The 17,806-nt window shown below is 40.7% G+C and overlaps 1 long non-coding RNA gene across 1 annotated transcript in view; it reads left to right on the forward strand.

Moving 5' to 3' along the window:
• Nucleotides 1-13,959, forward strand: part of LOC129737442 (uncharacterized) — a 73,009-nt gene extending 59,050 nt beyond the window's left edge. The window contains exon 3 of the long non-coding RNA XR_008735299.1: nucleotides 13,692-13,959. This is a non-coding gene — a long non-coding RNA (uncharacterized LOC129737442). The remainder of the gene's footprint in view (nucleotides 1-13,691) is intronic.
• The last annotated feature ends 3,847 nt before the right edge of the window (nucleotides 13,960-17,806 follow it).

Genomic DNA, 17,806 nt, shown 5'->3' on the forward strand with positions numbered 1-17,806 from the left:
ATCTCTGCAAAAAATACTCCCAACGACTCTGTTTACAAAATGCTTGGTATTTCCTATATCTGGAAATATTCTCGTTGTAGCTCCATATGTTGCAGCTAGTCTGACAAGCTTGCTTTTGAACTGTTTGCAGGTTGCAGTCTGTCTGGAGGGCTGGGTGCTGATGCCTTCAGGTTTTTAGGCCCTGCATTATGGGCATGATTATCTTGTTCACTTTGCAGGCATAGAAAAATGGAGCAGGGATTTAGCAGGATTTGAACAAACTTCCTAATTATGCCAAGTAGAGAGCTGCCTGAGTAAAATCTCAGCCAGAACCCCAGGTTTTTTATTACCGGTTCTGTTGTAAGTGTAGCTCTGTAATTTTCTGTGTTTCTGCTTTTGTTTATATCATCGTAGTCAGCGGGACTGGGAGATTAAAAACCGAAATATATTATCTTCGCACATCCTCAAAACCTGTCGAGAAAGGAGGAGAAATTAAACAAGGACAAAAACTCTCAGTGAAGTGAAGCTGCTTCCTTTGAGCTGCCTTATTAACCAGTCAAGCACTTGACTGCCACTGTCAGCTAGATTTCTTTAGAGAAAGAGTGGCATTTTGAAAAATACAAATTCACCGCCTGCACAAGTTAATGAGGCCCTTCAGCAATGTTCATTGATAGTGTAAATTCATCATAATACAGTGCTACAAACCATAAATGGGATATGCATACAGGAAATCATCCACTATTAGAAATTTGCCAGACACGAGAAGAAAAAAAAGCCATTGATAAGCAGAAAACTCATCTCAACTGCTTGGTGCTGATGGGTGTGCGGCACATTAGTAATGCCAGATAGTGCCATGATGAGAACTTATTAAGGTGAATTGAGGTAGCTCGTCAAGTATATTTTGCTTCCCTTTGTTCACGTATTATGGACTCTCTCAGCTGCCTCCCTTACGTTTTCCAGTGTCAGGTTAGATAAAGTTTGCTGTGTAAGGACTAGCATCAACATAAAGGGACAAATGTCTCCAAATACATCCATTTTCTGCACATGCACAAATGTGCTTATGCATTTAATCAATTTTCAGTTGCATTTGCAAGCTATGGCTTTACAGACACCAAATTATCTTAAGGGCTATACAGTACACCAGGAGTGGACCTGTAAGTAATAAAAACTGGCAACGCCCCAGAAAAAATATATGAATGTGACTTCCTGATCTTTCAAATAATTATTGAGCAGTGCTATTTTGCTGTCCATATCCATCAATAAATCTCTCTACAGCACAATACATTTGGTGTTCCTACTCTTTTTGAATAGTATCAGTTTAAAAATCTCTGGAACAATTAAGCCAATACTTTAGTGTGATTTGTCTGCTGGCCAGTTTCCATCATCCTGTTTCAGGGAATGAATAGAAAAATTATTACCTTGCATTGCGGTCATAAAATGGTCAGCTTCTTAAAGAGGTGTACAAACTTGTTAAAATCTTGAAGATCATGGCCCCTGACATGCAGGACACCACCAAATTGTATGAATGAGCTCTACAAAATAAGGCAGACTGGTAAGAAAAGGCTCTGAAACATCTGCATTCATCTCCTGTGGTCTTGATTCCAAATATATAGGGATCTGAGGAAAGACTACATTGGGTTAGTCACTGAAAAGTGTCTGGAAAAAAAGGGAATCACCACCCTAACACCCTACTGCCCTGAGTCCACGCTGTTAAATGAATCTGCTTGTTGTGGAGCCACAGGTGGCTGGGGACCCAACAAAGGACCATCAACAGCAGAACCTGAGAAGGTGCAGATTCTGGTACCCCTCTTCCCTCAGGGTCTTGCGTTTCACACACGAAGACAAGGTCAAGGGCGTGAGCTGTGTTTTTTTCCCCCAGGGGGTCTGTTATCAGGCATCATCTGTAGCCTTCCCCCAGGGGTCAGTTCAGACGCCATTCCAATCCATGGAAACCCTGAAGCCCAGGTCCCCTCCTCCCAATGTCACCTGTGTCATTCGGCTGACGTGTGTTTGTGTCATCAGCTGCACAAGGCATTGGGCTGATCAGCAGAATATTAAGCAAACATGCCTTCCATTTGTAAACAGGAATAACGATGTTGGCTGGAAGATAAGCAGGAATCACCGAGCAGAAACTGCAGATGTTCATGCTTTCACTTCCCTCTGCCTTTCTAACCACCTTGGTAGCTCCTCTGTACTGCCCCTGTCCCCTCTCCTGGAGGAAAAAATCCTTGTGGGCAGCTTTTGTGAGCCCCGCCAGTATCTTTTTTTTTGTGCCTCTTCCATCTTCCTCACATTGCAAACTATTTCAAAGCTGACAGGCCAGAGAGATGCTCTTCAGTCCTCTCTGACCTCCTGTGTTCCTCCTCCCCTCTCCTCCGCTCCAGCAGCTCTTCTTTTCTCCTTTCCCCCTTGCCCCATCTGACTCTCCCCCGGCCCCAGTTGCCCCACTCTTCTGAACCAGTTTTTCTCTCAACTCTTGCCAAAGTCCATACGATGATCTCCAAAGAGATCTCAGAGCTTGGCTTCTGAAAGGGTGGCTTTCAAACAGATCTGGAGTGCATGTTGTTTATGCACTGTGGACTCTGAGAGATGAAACGGAGTTAGACGCTTTTGTTCCTTTTGCCTGCTACTCAAATCCCCAGCTGATAATTACGAACAATAGATGAAAATGTGTTTGGTATATATCATAAGAAGAAATCTTATGGAAACATTAGGCAGCCTATTATTGTAAGGCTCTTGTAAATACTGTTTTGTAAGAAGAACCTATCTAAGATGATGTAAAACTTAATATTCCTATTAACAAGATGTACTATACAATTTCCAATTCATATCACTGGAAATGCATTTTAAATTACAAAGTGCTCGTATTTTATCTGAGCCAATGTTCTGATTCATATGCCTCCTCTTCAATCCTATTTTCATTCAAAGTTTCACAATTCACATCTTCTTTTTCCTATTTTATGTAATATTTTCTGTGTTTTCAAAATGTAATCAAAGCTTGTTAGCTTCTACCCAACCACGTTTCATTGAATGGGAATATTAATAATACCAGCTATTGATGTCTTTATGTTAAAATTTGATTTATTGAGCAAGTGGCACATAATCTGTGGGGAAAATACCTAGAGATAACACCTTGAGATGATTAATTGTGTTTACAGTGCATTTCTGTAATAATTGTTTACAAGGAAATTTATGCATGAGTTGCTGCCCCAGTTCAAAAGAATAACTCATCAGATTGTCAAGCTCTCTGCTCTTGAGTATTCTAGCTAATTGCTATCTTTGCTAGTTGAGCATCATAAATCCTTCTTCCACAGAGCTGAGAGCAGGATTTTTGGATCATGCTTTTTCATGCAATGAAAACCTTTTCATCCTTAGGAACATCAGCTTTCTCATGCAGGAAGGGGGGGGGGAGAAAAAAAAAGTAAGGGGATGATATCTACAGAAGATTGTGACAAGTTGCCCAGTGGCATTGGATATAACTTCTGAATGAGCTTATACAATCATGTGTTAAAATCTGTGTTGGGCAAATTTGCCACTAATGTTATTGATAATGAATAACATATGAGGATGTAGACTTAGTCTTCTATATTTAAAAACAATTAAATTCCCAGTTCTGCTGCTCTCTACTCTTGTATTGCTTTCTCCTTCGCGAGTGCTGCAGGGTAGAGATGGTAGGATGGGTTGGAGAACGGTTCCTTTGCAGCCATCTGTGCTTATTACTGATCTAATAACAATTACACAATTCTCCCTTTTGGAATGAAATTCGCCCTTATAAATTCACAGAGATAAACATACTTTTCTTTCGCACAGTTCCATGTGTCTGGGAGTGCGTGTGTGTGTGTGCTCTGTTTCCAACTTTCAGGTTTAATTATTTCATAACTAACTTTCTTGTAGTTCCAGGAGTGTTATCCGAGCAATACGTTGCCAGGAAGGAGTTGATAATGCTTAATAATTCCCGATTACATTCCTGTTCCAGTCCATGATCATGATTATACAAATGTTTCTGGTGCTATTTTTCAGTACAAATCCCTCTTTTCAGATTTTTTTTTCTTCCTTGTTGACAGTGTATTGGTCAGAATACAAGAGAAACCGACCTATTTGCTAGTTTAATTAAAGATGTCAGTAAAATCCTTAAGGTTTGCCTGGGAAGGAGCAGATTTACTTGCTGCTTTTATGCACACTGTGGGATTTAAACATTTTGAGAATTGCTTTGGTGATTTTTCCCAGGAGATAAAGGAATGGATTAAGTGAAGTAGTTTCTGACTATAATTGGTCTGGTTTAAACACTTAAAAATAACTTTAAGAAATAAGAAAACACAAAACAGGTTTTCAAGTAGGGATTTAACTTTTTTTTTTTCTTTTTATTTCTTTCCACCACCACCCCCCCCTTCCAGCTATGTGTTTATTTCAGCTCATTGTGCGCTATCAAAGTGTGCTGTACGTAAGGTGGTATATATGTACTTTAGCTGCTCCCAACAGCAGTCCAGGCAGAGGACAGATGTCTGAAGGAGAAGAAACAAAAGGACTAAATCTGAAGAAACAGAGAGGGAAGAGAAAAAGAAGGAGGGGTGGGGGTGGGGAGGCTTTCAGCCTTTGGATAGGTTATTTGCTCTTTTCAAACAAAGTGGGCTGTGTGGGCTTTAAAGTTTCCCCGTGTTTCCAGGCAGCCTGGCAAGCCAGCGCCATCAAAGGCAGGAGCCACCTGTTGCTGAGGTGTCCCTGGCACAGCACCTCTGTGGCTGGCACGCTGCTGCTGCTCCTGGCGGCTGGGAAATTCAATCAGCTATACACACGGGGCATCACGGAAAAGCTGTTCTGTCTATTTTTCTAGTCAAACACATGGGTTCTTCTTTCTGCCTGCCTTTGTCTCAGGCAGGTGAGCGGCCAATAACAAGGAACTGCTGCCAAATGATTCATGTCATAGTCATTTAGGAAGACAGAGGTAGCTTTGGCATAAATCAAAATCTTCACATGACTAAACCAAGCCTAACACTGCAAGCCCTTAATACCATCAGGTCTTACGATACCAGCTGCACCGGGTGAAGGCAATAAAACACACTGCTGAGCGGTGCGAAAATACAAATTTAACAGCTAAATTTCGGTTCGTGGTCCAAATAAACGTGGATGATTGTTACACGTATAGTAACTATAGTTCATCGAAAGTCAGCAATAAAGGAATTCTTGAGAGAAGAGTGAAAAAAACCCACCAACCGAGACTTCACAAGCAGGTTTTGATCAAAAGTAGACACAACACAACATATGAAGCAGATTCTGCAGGAAATATTAGACTAACCTTACAAAATATTCCAATCATGCCTATCAGGAAACATTAATAACAGTGTTATTGACAGAGTATTCATTTAAAGTCTTTCTGTTGGATACAATTAACTTTTAGATGAGAGACAGTTATAGGTACTCAGATGATATATACGAAAGAAACAATGACTCATCTCTCCAACAGCAGCGGTACCAAACCTTGCAGTGGGGAAATTGCATTTCTTCTAGCTTAAAAAAAATAAATTTCCACGGACCTTAGAGGAGAAATCAGCTTGTTCCTATCAGAAGGATTGCTGTGTACTATTTCTTATTCAGAGAGGAAATTTCTGTGTGAATTGCCAAGCGCTGGGATGAATGTACTTTGGGCAAGGGTAGGTAGTGTAGCAGAAAGGGATGAGATGGACAACTCAGCCCTGGGGTAAGGAGAGGCCGCTGTGCTCTTCTACAAGATTTTTATTCCAGAAGATCTTTGTATAATCAGATTTTTACATCACCCACATGAACATCAGCAGTTGATGAACCTCTGTGCATCAAGGGTGAGGGCAGTGGTGGTGGCCCCACCTCCCCCTCAGTATCTGTGCTTGAAAGCATGAACCAGAAGTCCCTTCTTGCTAACACCATCTCCCTAACATCAAACCAGACCTATTTAGACCTGGATAAATGGTGGATAGGATGCTGGAAGGATACGTTCAGACAATGATTTCCTGAGATTCATGATGTCTCCAACCAGGTAACAGATAAACCTTGGGGCTTGGATTCATCTCACCTGCTTTTAGTTCTTTAAAAATTAGTCTAGGCTTGCTCTGAGTTTGACAGAGAGAAGTAAGTTTGGCCTGAAAGCCGTTCCTCCCAGCTAGCTTCAGATCTCTTATTTTCAGAAGACTGAAGTGCTATCCGAATGCAAGATAACAAAAACTTCAATGGCAGTCACTAGTCTAAGTCTCTTTGAACGTGCTGATGGTGAGCTGGCTCAGGAGCCTTTGTATTAGTGAGCCGCTGCTTTCTTCTCTGCCTCTGTACCTGCCTGGAGGTCTCTCCACCCGGCTGGGTTTTGTACAGTTTTAGAAGATGCCTGATCAGAAACTAGCCAAAAAAAATGAGTGCAATCCACTGAGATTAAGAAAATCTAGAATGATGACAGAACTTTCCACCGTAAACACTCTGCACGCTAGCAGCACTGTTTTGGTAACTAAGAACATGATGACTAGGTTTAGAGACAGTGGCATGAAAATTAATTGAAAAATGGCCTCATGTTCCAAATAAAAATTTTAGATGAAATGATGCCACAGTAAGAAGACTTGCAAGTCTTAAAATGGGGTTACCTCCAACCATGCTGCTTTAAATCTGATCTATAATAGCTTGGTAGTAGTTTACTTAAATTATTTCTGTACTGTATATTTTACATTTTGTAGAAGTGCCTAGAGCAAGCATATTAAGCAGTTAAGAAAATTAATCTGCTTGAGCAGTGATAACATTTGTAGAATGAAATCCTCACAATTAGAAAGACATTTGAAGAAACCATGTTAAAAGGTGCTGAAATGTTCTTGAAGAAATGCCACATGTTGCTGCGGGCAGTAATGAAACATTTCCATATAAAGTACTACATAAACACATATAAAATGTAGACATATGTTAGCAGATTATGGAGTGTGAGAGTGCTACAGTAGTGATGATTATTTGCAAGTGTTAATGTTACCAAAGCTTAAGGTTATCTCCTGGTCTTGGACCCTATATGTAAATAATTATATCTGAAAATATGCGTCTCCAAAGCTATCAAACATAATATACATTCAACACTTCTGAAATACTGTAGGGTTTATTGATCTGCAGTATATGATACTAAATTTCAGCAGATTTATGCTCAGATATCAGTGAACATATGGCTTAAGACATGCAAGTTTGAAATAAAGTTATTCATATTACATACACTTCCACATGGTTAAGTATTTGCAACTCGGAGAGTGATCAATATGCAAAAGGTGAAGTCAAATATACATTATCCACACAGAGGCAATTTTATATGCATAGCACATAGGAGTTCTATTAGTAAACCAGAGAAATTTTATCTCTGCGTTCGTCTAGCAAATGTTTCCTGTGGATATGTCCATCTACTATGTAAATAGATCTGTTTTTCTAAATATCTGTTTGTCTAAGTGAGAATAACCTACATATTCCCATAGTCTACTGGACCCAAAATAGTGTCTAAAAGAAATGAACATACAGCAGAGAAACAGCAGTAATAACTTCAGCTTTGGGAATATGATCTGAGTGGGCCTTTAATTGGGGATTTATTCCAAGCCTATTCCAAAACCTCATTTTTTTGTTGGTGACTTTTGCATTTGTCTTTGTAATAACAACGCTGAACGTCGCTCATGCTCCAGGATCTAAAAGCACAAGTATGAAATAGGGTAAGTTGGTTGAATACTTCTACTGAGATTCTTAGTGTTGTTTTCCTAATGAGCATTTTTTCACATCCTTTTTTTCCCCCAAAATGTTTGCTTGAATTAGAAAACAATCTCTGTACTCAAAAGTGGCAAATCACTTGAGCCTCGTTTCTGAATAGTGCTGAGAAATCCCTCTTTGCCTATCTTTAAAGATGTCGCTCCAAGAAAAACAGGAATTTGTAACTTTAAAACCTTCATCAACCCTGTATCTTTGAAATATATAGTTCTTGAAAGAACCCGGTACTTATCAGGCCAGGCTGCCTAGTTGGTGTGCACTGAAGCTATAGAAATTCAAGCAAAACAGGCATGATGATCTTAATCTATTTAATAGAGTGTGTTTGTCTGCATCACAGAATTGCATCACCATTTTCCATTCTATAAAGACCAGATGAAGAAAAATCAGAGAAGTTAACAATATCATTGTATTGCAGAAAGCCTCATATCCTTTCTGACTGCTTTTGTCCATATACTTTTTTTTGCTAAGGACTGCAGTCACGCAGTACATTCCTGAGAAACCTGCTGTGTGTTCTGTCGATATCAGTCAGAAAGAGCCCCCAGTCATTTCCTTTGGTTCTGGATCAGGCTTGTTCTTGCACAAACAGGAAAAATATGTAGGCCAGTGCAGGGTAGATTAATTATAAATTCTAAAAGGCATGACAGTATTAATTTGCATTTCATTGCTTGGTGCTGTTTAGTTATCAATCCAATGATTCTACATTGATTTTTTACTACTAATACAGTGTACTTATGTAGTGTGTCGGAGGCTTGCAGACCCTGAAAGCAAAGCGGTATTTCCACCCCAGTGCTATCAAAAACCATGTCCCACCAGCTGTCTGCAGAGTCCAGCCTACATCCATGATCTGGGAGAAAGGAACCGATGCTGACAGCATTGTTTGATCTAAATTTCAAAGGGAAAATTGAAACCATGCTTGGGGTGCAAAGAGGTTCTGTAAACAGAATAATCCACACCCTCTCATTCCTCTCCAAGCCTGATTCCCATGTGAGTTGTTAAGCCCAGCTTGTACATTTGGTGGCTCAGCCAGCGAGTTCTCTCATGTCTGTGCTGCAGGAGTTGGGGACAGGCTCCCACTCCCCGGCACCGGCAGGGCCCCAGCATCCCACAGCCCCCTTGCCCCCGAGCAGCAGGGTCACTGGCAGATGCCCACGTGCCGAGGCAGAGGGGACGGGGCTGTTCTTGCCTGTGTGATGCACGACTCGCCCGCTAATAGTGTTGGCGCATCAACAATGTGTTGAGCACTAAAGTTTTACTGTATCTGAAGAAGCCCTTTTGCTACGTGCTGTGCCCAGCACGTCAACAGGCGTCAAGGGGCGTGAAGTAAGATCTGCAAGCAAAGATCAGGCAAGTGTATTTTCCAGGTATACCTGTTTTCAGGAACCCATCTATCTCCTTTCCAGAAAGGAGTTAACTTTCAGGATGAATCTTTACTTTCTTCATTAGTTTTTTATTAGAATTGGACTGATCAGGTCAGGTAGAATCAAAACTTGTCAGAACCCTCAGCTAAAGATCAGAGGAAGCCATTTTTCCTTTTGAAAATTACATTTCTTTTCTTTTCTCCTTTTTTCTTTTTTTTTTTTTTCCTGATTTCTGTTCCTGCTGTCGTCATACAGGAACAGATGTGAATGCGTTCCCCAAAGAAAATTTGTTCTTATGGCATTCTGGTTCAATTTCTTTGTCCATACCAATCCCAAAAGATAGTAAACAGACATTATTTATAGGAAGATTTTATGATCTGTCTATTTCAGATCCTTTTGGTATTTAAAAAAATGTGAAGAAACCTAAGTGATAAAATTGCAGCTAGAGTGCCATTTTAAATCTGAGTGTATAGTGAATATTGCACTGCTAGTAAAAGAAAAAGCCGGATTGAAAAATATTAAAAATCATACTCCTAACAGCCTGATAGGGTAGATAGTATGAGTAGTTATTGTAGAAGCTGTTTTAATGGAAGTTTCTAATGCAAATTCAAACCATACATTACCAGCATGACTCTCTGTCATGCCCACATAGTAATCCAGATCCTATAGTGGTTCAAAACGCTGGTTTTGAGCTTATGGATTTGGATTCTTGTGGGTGAATGATGGCAGCCTTGTACCCCTGCACCGTGGTGTACAGTAGCATCATTTGGACTGGGAAGGCAGTAGCTACAGATGCCACTTTGAGGCTGGATTATGAACACCCTGTCAGATGCTTCGGAAGTATGTGGGATACATACATTTGATAGAATGTATATGCATTTATAGGGTTTGCTCCATTTTTTGGTAGGAAATGACCTACTAGAGGTATGAAAGGGCTCGGAGATTTCTGGGTGAAATCTACTTGCTCTTTGGCAGGGCTGAAGCAGTTTATCAATAGTACCTCACCACAATTAGCAATATTGAAATAGCTAAAATCATCAGTTTTGTCAGCTTAAAAAGCATGCATGAGAAAACATGATGGTTTTATAACAGTTATGGAAAGGTCTGCAAGCAATGTCAATGTCAAAGGGGTGCAGGAAGCTGCTTGTGATGCCAAAAGATGTACAGGGATGCTCCTTGTCTTGCTGAAGGTGTTTGGAGATCCATCCTAATCCATCCCAGCCAGCAGCACCTGTCCCTCCCATCTCCCTCATTACTTTGTCCTCTTGGATTCCTGGCTCTTCTCCCTGGGATCCTGCCTTTGGTTAAGATCTGTCACTTGCGTTGCAGCAAGAGCAAACCTGTTCTTAACCTGCCCTGTCAAAGCTATTATCCATCACTGTCTTCTTCCCTCCCATATCCTTCTCCTTCCCAGCCTGCTTTGCTCTTAGCTTTTAATTTCCTTGTTCACATTTCTCTGCTGCTGTCCATTTTTCTTGCCTTTTTTTTTTTTACCTTTCTTTTTTATTAGTCAGAGCAGCATCGATTGGTGATTTAGTGCAATCACTTATATTTTACTCCTTGACCACTCCTGCTAGTTATTTGTCACAGCAGCAAAACATGATCTGTGCCTGAGAGACTCATTAGCTGGGTAAACGCCATATTTTATTTGTATATATTTTTACGAAGAGTTCAGGAACACTCTCCTCTCCAGCATCAGTGACATGTGGATGCCCATGCTGTCCTGGGCTGTGGATGATCACTAGGGAAGGAAGAGGTGCTGCAGGTGGAGGCATGCATGCCCAGGGCTGTCCTATGTCACGGCCGGCACCTGGCACCTCTGAGGGAACTTTCTGGAAGCCTTTCCAGCTCAGGAGCTGCTCTTCTAGGCTGCATAACACAACTGCACAGTACAACGTGCTCGGCAGGGCTGGTGGGAGCATCCAGAAGGACCAATGGTGCCAGCACAGCAGTCAGGACAGGACAGTTTTAGCCATACGTGAAGGTGCAGAGCAATTTTGGGAAAAAAAAACCAAAACATCAAAAACAACCAAAAAACCCCAAAACACTCAAAAATTAATTTTAAAGGCAAAAAAAGTGTAATTATATTTTAAAATTGGATTGATTTTTCCCTCATTCTCATAGAACCTGATGACATCCAAGGCTGCAATCAGACAGTTTTTAAGAACTTTTCCTCATCAGATATCATAGGGTGTTCTGAGAAGTGCAACAAGTGTCTTCTCACATTCATCAACTATTAGCACATCCTATAGCAAAACAAAACACACTGGCAGACCAAGTCGGAAGTTAAAGATGCAAGTCTTGGTGAAGGTTAACTTAAATCAACCTTCAGATGCGAGGCAGGGCCTCTAAGCTCTGATTGTAAAAGCCTCAACCATCGCCCTCATCACATCCTTTAAGCAGTCAATTTTAAGAACTATCAATATCTGTACAACAGAAGAATTTTTAAAAAGCTGAATGAGATTTTTGAAGAAAAAAGTCAGTTTTGGAAGATTGAAAGAGACGTTAACCCTTTAGTGTAGGCAGTGGGCTGCATTCGTAAGAGGGACTCTTAAAGACAAAGAGCAGAGCAAAGCCAGAGGAACCCTTCACATCCTCTCTTAAATGGCAAAGGATCTTTATCACTGTGCTTTGTGGGGACCCTCAGAATCTGAATATTCAAGTTACAAAGGATACAAGTGCTAGCTAACATTTAGCCCCCAGTGAGTAATGGAGGACGTGGTTTTCAAAAGAGGTTTGTATGTCCTCATTGGTATTTCATTGTAAAATCTTATTACCAGATTAAAGTAGCAAAGGGATAAATCTTAAAGGAGTTCATTATTATAAGATCTCATCTAGTTGACTTAATAATGAGCCTGGTGGTTCTGGAGGGATTTTCCTGATTGGGGTTGGAAGGATTGCTGGCTCATGGTCCCATTACTAGGATTCTGGTAAAACACACGTGCCACCCTCGTCACCAAAAGCAGTATCGAGATGATCACTTTGTGGTTTCTGAGTTTATGTTTTCCCGGTTATATAGTTCCTCTAGTTTGTGAGATTGCATAAAGATTGTGTAATTTGTGAACGATTTAGCTTCATCTACAACAAATCTGCTTAAAAAAAAAAACAAAACAAAAAACAACAAAACAAAACAAAAAAAAACCACCAGAAACAAAGTAGGTAAGTACTTTAAATGAGAGAAAAATAATGTTTCCTTTAAATGATGGTGGGATACTAGGAAAAGCTGCACACTCACATGGAACTCAAATGCTCTAAGGGCGTACCCAGAGCCTTGTAGCATTTCTGCTTGTGCTCCCGCAGCTGTCTGCACCATACAGTGATGCTGGTAATGATGGCAGAAATCACCCAAGCACCATGAATGCTCTGCACTGCAAACAACAAACTCTTCTAAGTCACCTGGTGGCTTAGAAAAATCAGGATAGCAGCAGAATTTCCAGGAAGCCCCCAAAAAATTCAGACCTGATCTCAGCTACTCCAAAAATCACTGAGCTTTTGGCGGGGGAGGACGGGGGGAAGGTCAGTCTGGCAGCCCGAGGACATGCCCAGAGAGCAAAGGGAGCGACCTGGTCTTCTGCTGCATCAGGGCAGCTTTCAGACCTTATCACCTTGCACAACTCTGGTGATCTGAAACTATAGCACAAAAGTGGAACTTTCTGGGTTGTTATGGTGTTTCTTGATTTTAATATAATAAATCTGGATCTAGCTCACCCTACTTAAAAAGTGTTGAGCCACCAGAGTATGCTGTGGTTGCCCACAGGCTAGAAAGTAACGCTACTGGGGCTGTTTCCAGCTTTGATGCTCAGCTTTCAACACTCTCAGAGCAGTGTTTTCAGGTTTCTCCAAGGACAGGCTACACTTTCGGTCCCGCAGCAGTGACACGAATTCATATTTCTTGATGTTTGAAACATTTCTAGCTCTGTGAGTGATGTTGTGTGGAAAACAAATTATTGACAAGGTTTGTTGTTATGCTGTTTCTGCTGTCAAGGAATAACGGTATGGTGCTGCGAGCTGTCTGACCCGAGTCTGTCTTCTCTTAGTCTGGAGACTGTTTCATAAATTTGCAAATGCTAGTAGAGACACCATGTTTTGCTATTATTGATCCCATGCTTGATGTTGGCTAGGTTCAACTAACCCGCATAGCACTAAGCTATTCAGAGCAAAATCTGATGTACGTGTGAAAAAATACTACTTCCCCATGTGCTGCTGAGACTTCTGACCTTTTATTTTTGCAGTTTGGTTTTAGGGTGTGGTTTTTTTGGTATTAACAAAGCTACTGCATCTCAGGATGGGCTTGACACCGTCCTGAGCAATGCTTCTCTTGCCCTATAGGGTAACACAAAATAGAAATTTAAGAATCTAATAGAAAAGCCACAAAAGTAAATTTGGGTCATTTCACTGACTTTACGAGGCTTTTGAACCGCTCTGATATATTCCTGCAGCAGAATTCTGTAAGGTATCTCGTCGGACCTTTGGAAAGGTCATTATACTCCATCAAATAATCTGCGGCAGATCCTCCGTGACAGGGATATTGGTATGCTAAAATGAACTGTAATCATCAAACAGTTTTATAAAGAACAGCCTTCAGAAAATAATAGCTTTTTATTCCTTTTGCAACAGGCCTCAAATGGAAGGAGCAGCCCAGCCTCGGGTTTTGGTGGACGCAGTTTTATTGACTTCAGTAAAAGGACAAGCTGGTATGAGACACCTGCGGGCTTCAGTCTCCGTGTCAGCTTCTTCTCTAAGTTCTCAGCCCCCCGAGTCAGCAAGCAATACAATTTTTAAACCCACGCATGCCATCTTATAAACATTATTTATCTTTTTTTCTCTTCCCACTACATTAATTATACAGTGTTACATCCTTGAAACAGAAATACCCCAGCTACCAAAATTAAAGCACGGTAGTGATAACGCTGTAAAAGTGCTTTTCTGGAAAAGAAAGAATAGATTTTCACAAATGCTTATTGACCTTCTAGAAACTCTGTTCTGGAACTTTTCAGCATGCTTTGGTGCGCAGCAAACACTTTGGTACTTGGCCACCGCCTGGTAGGATTTCCATCCTCAGCACTCAGTGGAGCAGGAGACCCGATGCACAGAGCTGTGTACTCCAGTACATCACTTTAAACCAAGCCTTTACCATCTGTTTCAACCTCTAATTACAAATGCAAAATAACACAATTCACAATTGCATCATAAAAAAGTAAAATATAAGTGATTTAAATGCATGTGTGTGTTCCTTATGCAAGGCAACATTCATCTGTTATGTTTTACCATCTTTTAGAAACAACTCTGGGATGAGATCCCTCTTTGTGGAAGGAAGAAAAATTATTTCATTGTAAGAAAGCATTTTTTAAAGGTATGTTTCCAGGTCATTATTGCATTTTATATATTTCTCTCTTCACAAATTCTTCTTCTGCCAAAATAGCACTATTTTTTTCATGGTGGCACGGATGATTTGTCCAGAGCAGTCTGCTGTCCTCGAACACGCAGGCTGGAGAGTCCTCCAGCCAACTGTGCTCCCTCCTGGCTTCCCACAACATCAGCCATGTGCTGCTGCTGTTTTCCCTCCTCTTGTAGATCTGTATGTATTTGTATCATTATGTTTACACAGGTTTTTTTAACCTGTAGTTGGAAATACCTATTAGTTCCAGCCAGTTCATCTCCTTTGCAGGGCAAAGGCATTAATAATCTTAAAGGCAGCTTTTAGTTATCCCTCACCATGGAGTTTTTCTTGGCTTTACTATCCTGGGAGGCAGTGCTGGGAAGCTGCGGTGGCCCATACCCGGCTAAAACTCAGCTTTCTAAAAAATTACATTAATTTGAGTTTTTTTGTTTAAGGTATTGTTATAATTCTATTATCACTGTAACACGGGTGTGCTTAACTTTTAATTTCCATCAGAATTCACCGTTTCAGTTGACCAGACACGTTTCTTGGTCTTGAATAAGCATCTTGTGATTTCTCAATATCTTTTTGGCACTGAGATACCCCAAACCGAAGCCTGCATGCTCTCTAAACCTCTCACTTTCCTCTGTCCACACCTCTGCCTCAAACAGAGATGACACCTCTTAACCTGGGAGAATAGCAAACTAAAAATTTGCTTTCCTGGGGAGAAACAAATTATTTACCATAAGCAGCTCTCGGGGAGCATCAGAGCGGCTTTCTGAGCTCAGGTCTGATGGCAAGCAGTGAGTATTTTAAATGCAGCCAACTGTGAACTTCTGAACCCCACAACATTTGGAGCCTTTCTGGATAGTAAAACCCAAGCCATGCGATGTGTCAAGCCTTACCGCATGGTCTGTATAGCATCCATACGTGCAGCCTACGCACAACCCTCTGTCCCAGCATTTGTCCTCCCTTTCCCCTCCTCTCCTCATCAGTGTACTTAGAATAGGGGCCCAATCTATCAGGGGATTGAACTTTATGGATTTAAAATGAAAGCTGAAGAATTTGTTTTCACTCTAACATGAAAGGGACAATTAGCAAGGGCGCACACCCCTTCCCGACAATGGGAGACTTTTCAATTACTTTGAAAGGCTTTGGATCAGGATCTAAAAGAGCAAAGACTTACTCCTAACAAAGATACTTGAATAGGGATGGAAAACTGTTAATCAGACACTGGCATACTAGAAGCTAAAACAAAACCATCAGTAGACTTAGTGCCTTCGTTTAAGCTCTGTTATAGACAAAACGATCGGTTTATAACTAAGGAATCCTGGAGGATAACTTGTGGCTGTTACAGCCCTCACTGCTGATTGCTCACACATGTTAAATGGTCACAAATGCAACTCGTTTATTCAGTCTCATGCCAAACACCTGGGAGCATCCTTGTGGCTGCAATCAGGTGTGGGCATGGGGAGCAGGACGTGCTTGCTGCTGGGGAACGAGAGGAGAGGGACATGGGGAGCCCTGCTGGGCGCAGCCTGGGTGAGTGTGGGGTGCTGGGCTGGTCCGTGGTGGGTGTCGGGGGGGCAGTAAGTGTGTGGGTGCTCAATGTTGTCCAGCAACGTGCTATGTGAGAGGGATGCTCCCATCACCCCTATTCCTCATCTTGGTGTTCTGTTTGGTATCAATGGGGTTGAAAATATTCATTCTGCTGTTGGGTTGTAACCATGGTTTGGATTCTGGTGAACCTATGAGATGGCAAGAAGAATATGAGAAGTTACTTTTATTTTAATAAAACTTAATAAATGTAGTAAGTTTTTTTTTATAGTACATCTAAAATATAATAGAATCAATTGAATTGATTAAATACAATTTTAATAAAAGGGAATATTTTACATGTTTTCATGTTGCCTGCTCTATCAGTTGGCGGCTTTTGGCAGCCTGGCTATTCAGAGGCATTTTGGAGTTGTCTGTTCCTGTTTTCTTTTCCTTCTAGTCAGCTGCGGTTCTGTTTTTCTTAGCTAACCATTCTGTACTGTTAGGGTTCTGTGGATTTTTTAAAAAGTTTTGTAACTGAACTATTTTTTTTTCTAAATGTAATTTGGTTTGGAAGTTGTCAGAACATTTTTTGTTAAGAAAAACAATAAATTCGACCACATTATGAATTAGTTTTATTTGAAGAAAACATAGTTCCAGATGCATTAAAACTGGGTTATTTAGCAATAGGAGGCTTCGGGTCCATTCCCTCTGGAATGACATAGTCCCAATGAAACAATTGCTAAAAGGAATTTATTTTAAAATAACATGACCTGTGCTTTAAAGAAATTGGCCTCAGATAGTCCAGTAAGTTGCTTTTTCCTAAGCTTGCTTATTGTTTTATTTAAAAGTTTGTTCAGAAAAGACCCATTAACTGGTCATATTATTGTGAGCTGGTCTTTTCTTTGGCTTATAAAAGCTTTGGATTTGGGTCAACAAGAAAAGGGATGCAGTAGGCAATTTTAAATTGCCAATTTTTCTCATTTGAATATCAGTTCTGTTTGGCTTGTTTGCATTATGCGTCTGAAGCTGTGGTACCAGAACCTAAAACCCTGATGGTGTCCACGCACTGCTGCGGGCTGCTGAGAGCCATTGTTTGGCCCAGAAGCTTCTCTTGTGGGCTGAGGGAAAGACCTTGACGTTTGTTCTTCATAATATCATTCCTTTTCTGTTATTCTGGTTTGCCTATGAGGGCATGTTCTCCCGCGTGTCGGTGATGCTGCTTTATTTTGTGCTGTAGACAAATGTCATCAGTGTTTTCTTACTTTGCATGCCACATTAATGCAAATACCGAACAAGGGTTGTTTTTAGTGAGTCCTCTTCCAGCTGGGTATTTTTTAAATCTTTTTTTCCTTGGACCTTTAAAAAAAAAAAAGTTATTTTTCTGAAGGGAAGGGTCTGGAACCTGTGAAGAGCTTTACCGCTATTGGTCTTTTAGAGCTACAGATTTTCTTGTGAGAAAAAAGAACAAAATAATTGTCAGTATCTTTCAATTAAAAACATTAGTCTTGATTCACCCCAAGTGGTGTGTATTGTAAATGAAGCTGTGATTTGAACTCTCCTTGGTTGTGTTTGTTTACACATATTTATAGTAGCATAGCTGAGCATTGCAAGTGTCAATTTAATACACAAGGAAGATTAAAGAGTAATAATTTACCAGGCAAGTTTCTATCCAAATATGTTGCACGCCTTTGGCTTGGGTAAACCAGCTGAGGTAGGTGGGATAATGCCTTGAAAAGGAAACAACTGACAATTGTAACATAATTTGACGCAGATTTTAAACCAAGCTTTGGTGTAGTCTCATGTTTTTTCTGAA

Source organism: Falco cherrug, chromosome 15 (assembly GCF_023634085.1).
Source record: "Falco cherrug isolate bFalChe1 chromosome 15, bFalChe1.pri, whole genome shotgun sequence".
NCBI classification, from domain to species: domain Eukaryota; kingdom Metazoa; phylum Chordata; class Aves; order Falconiformes; family Falconidae; genus Falco; species Falco cherrug.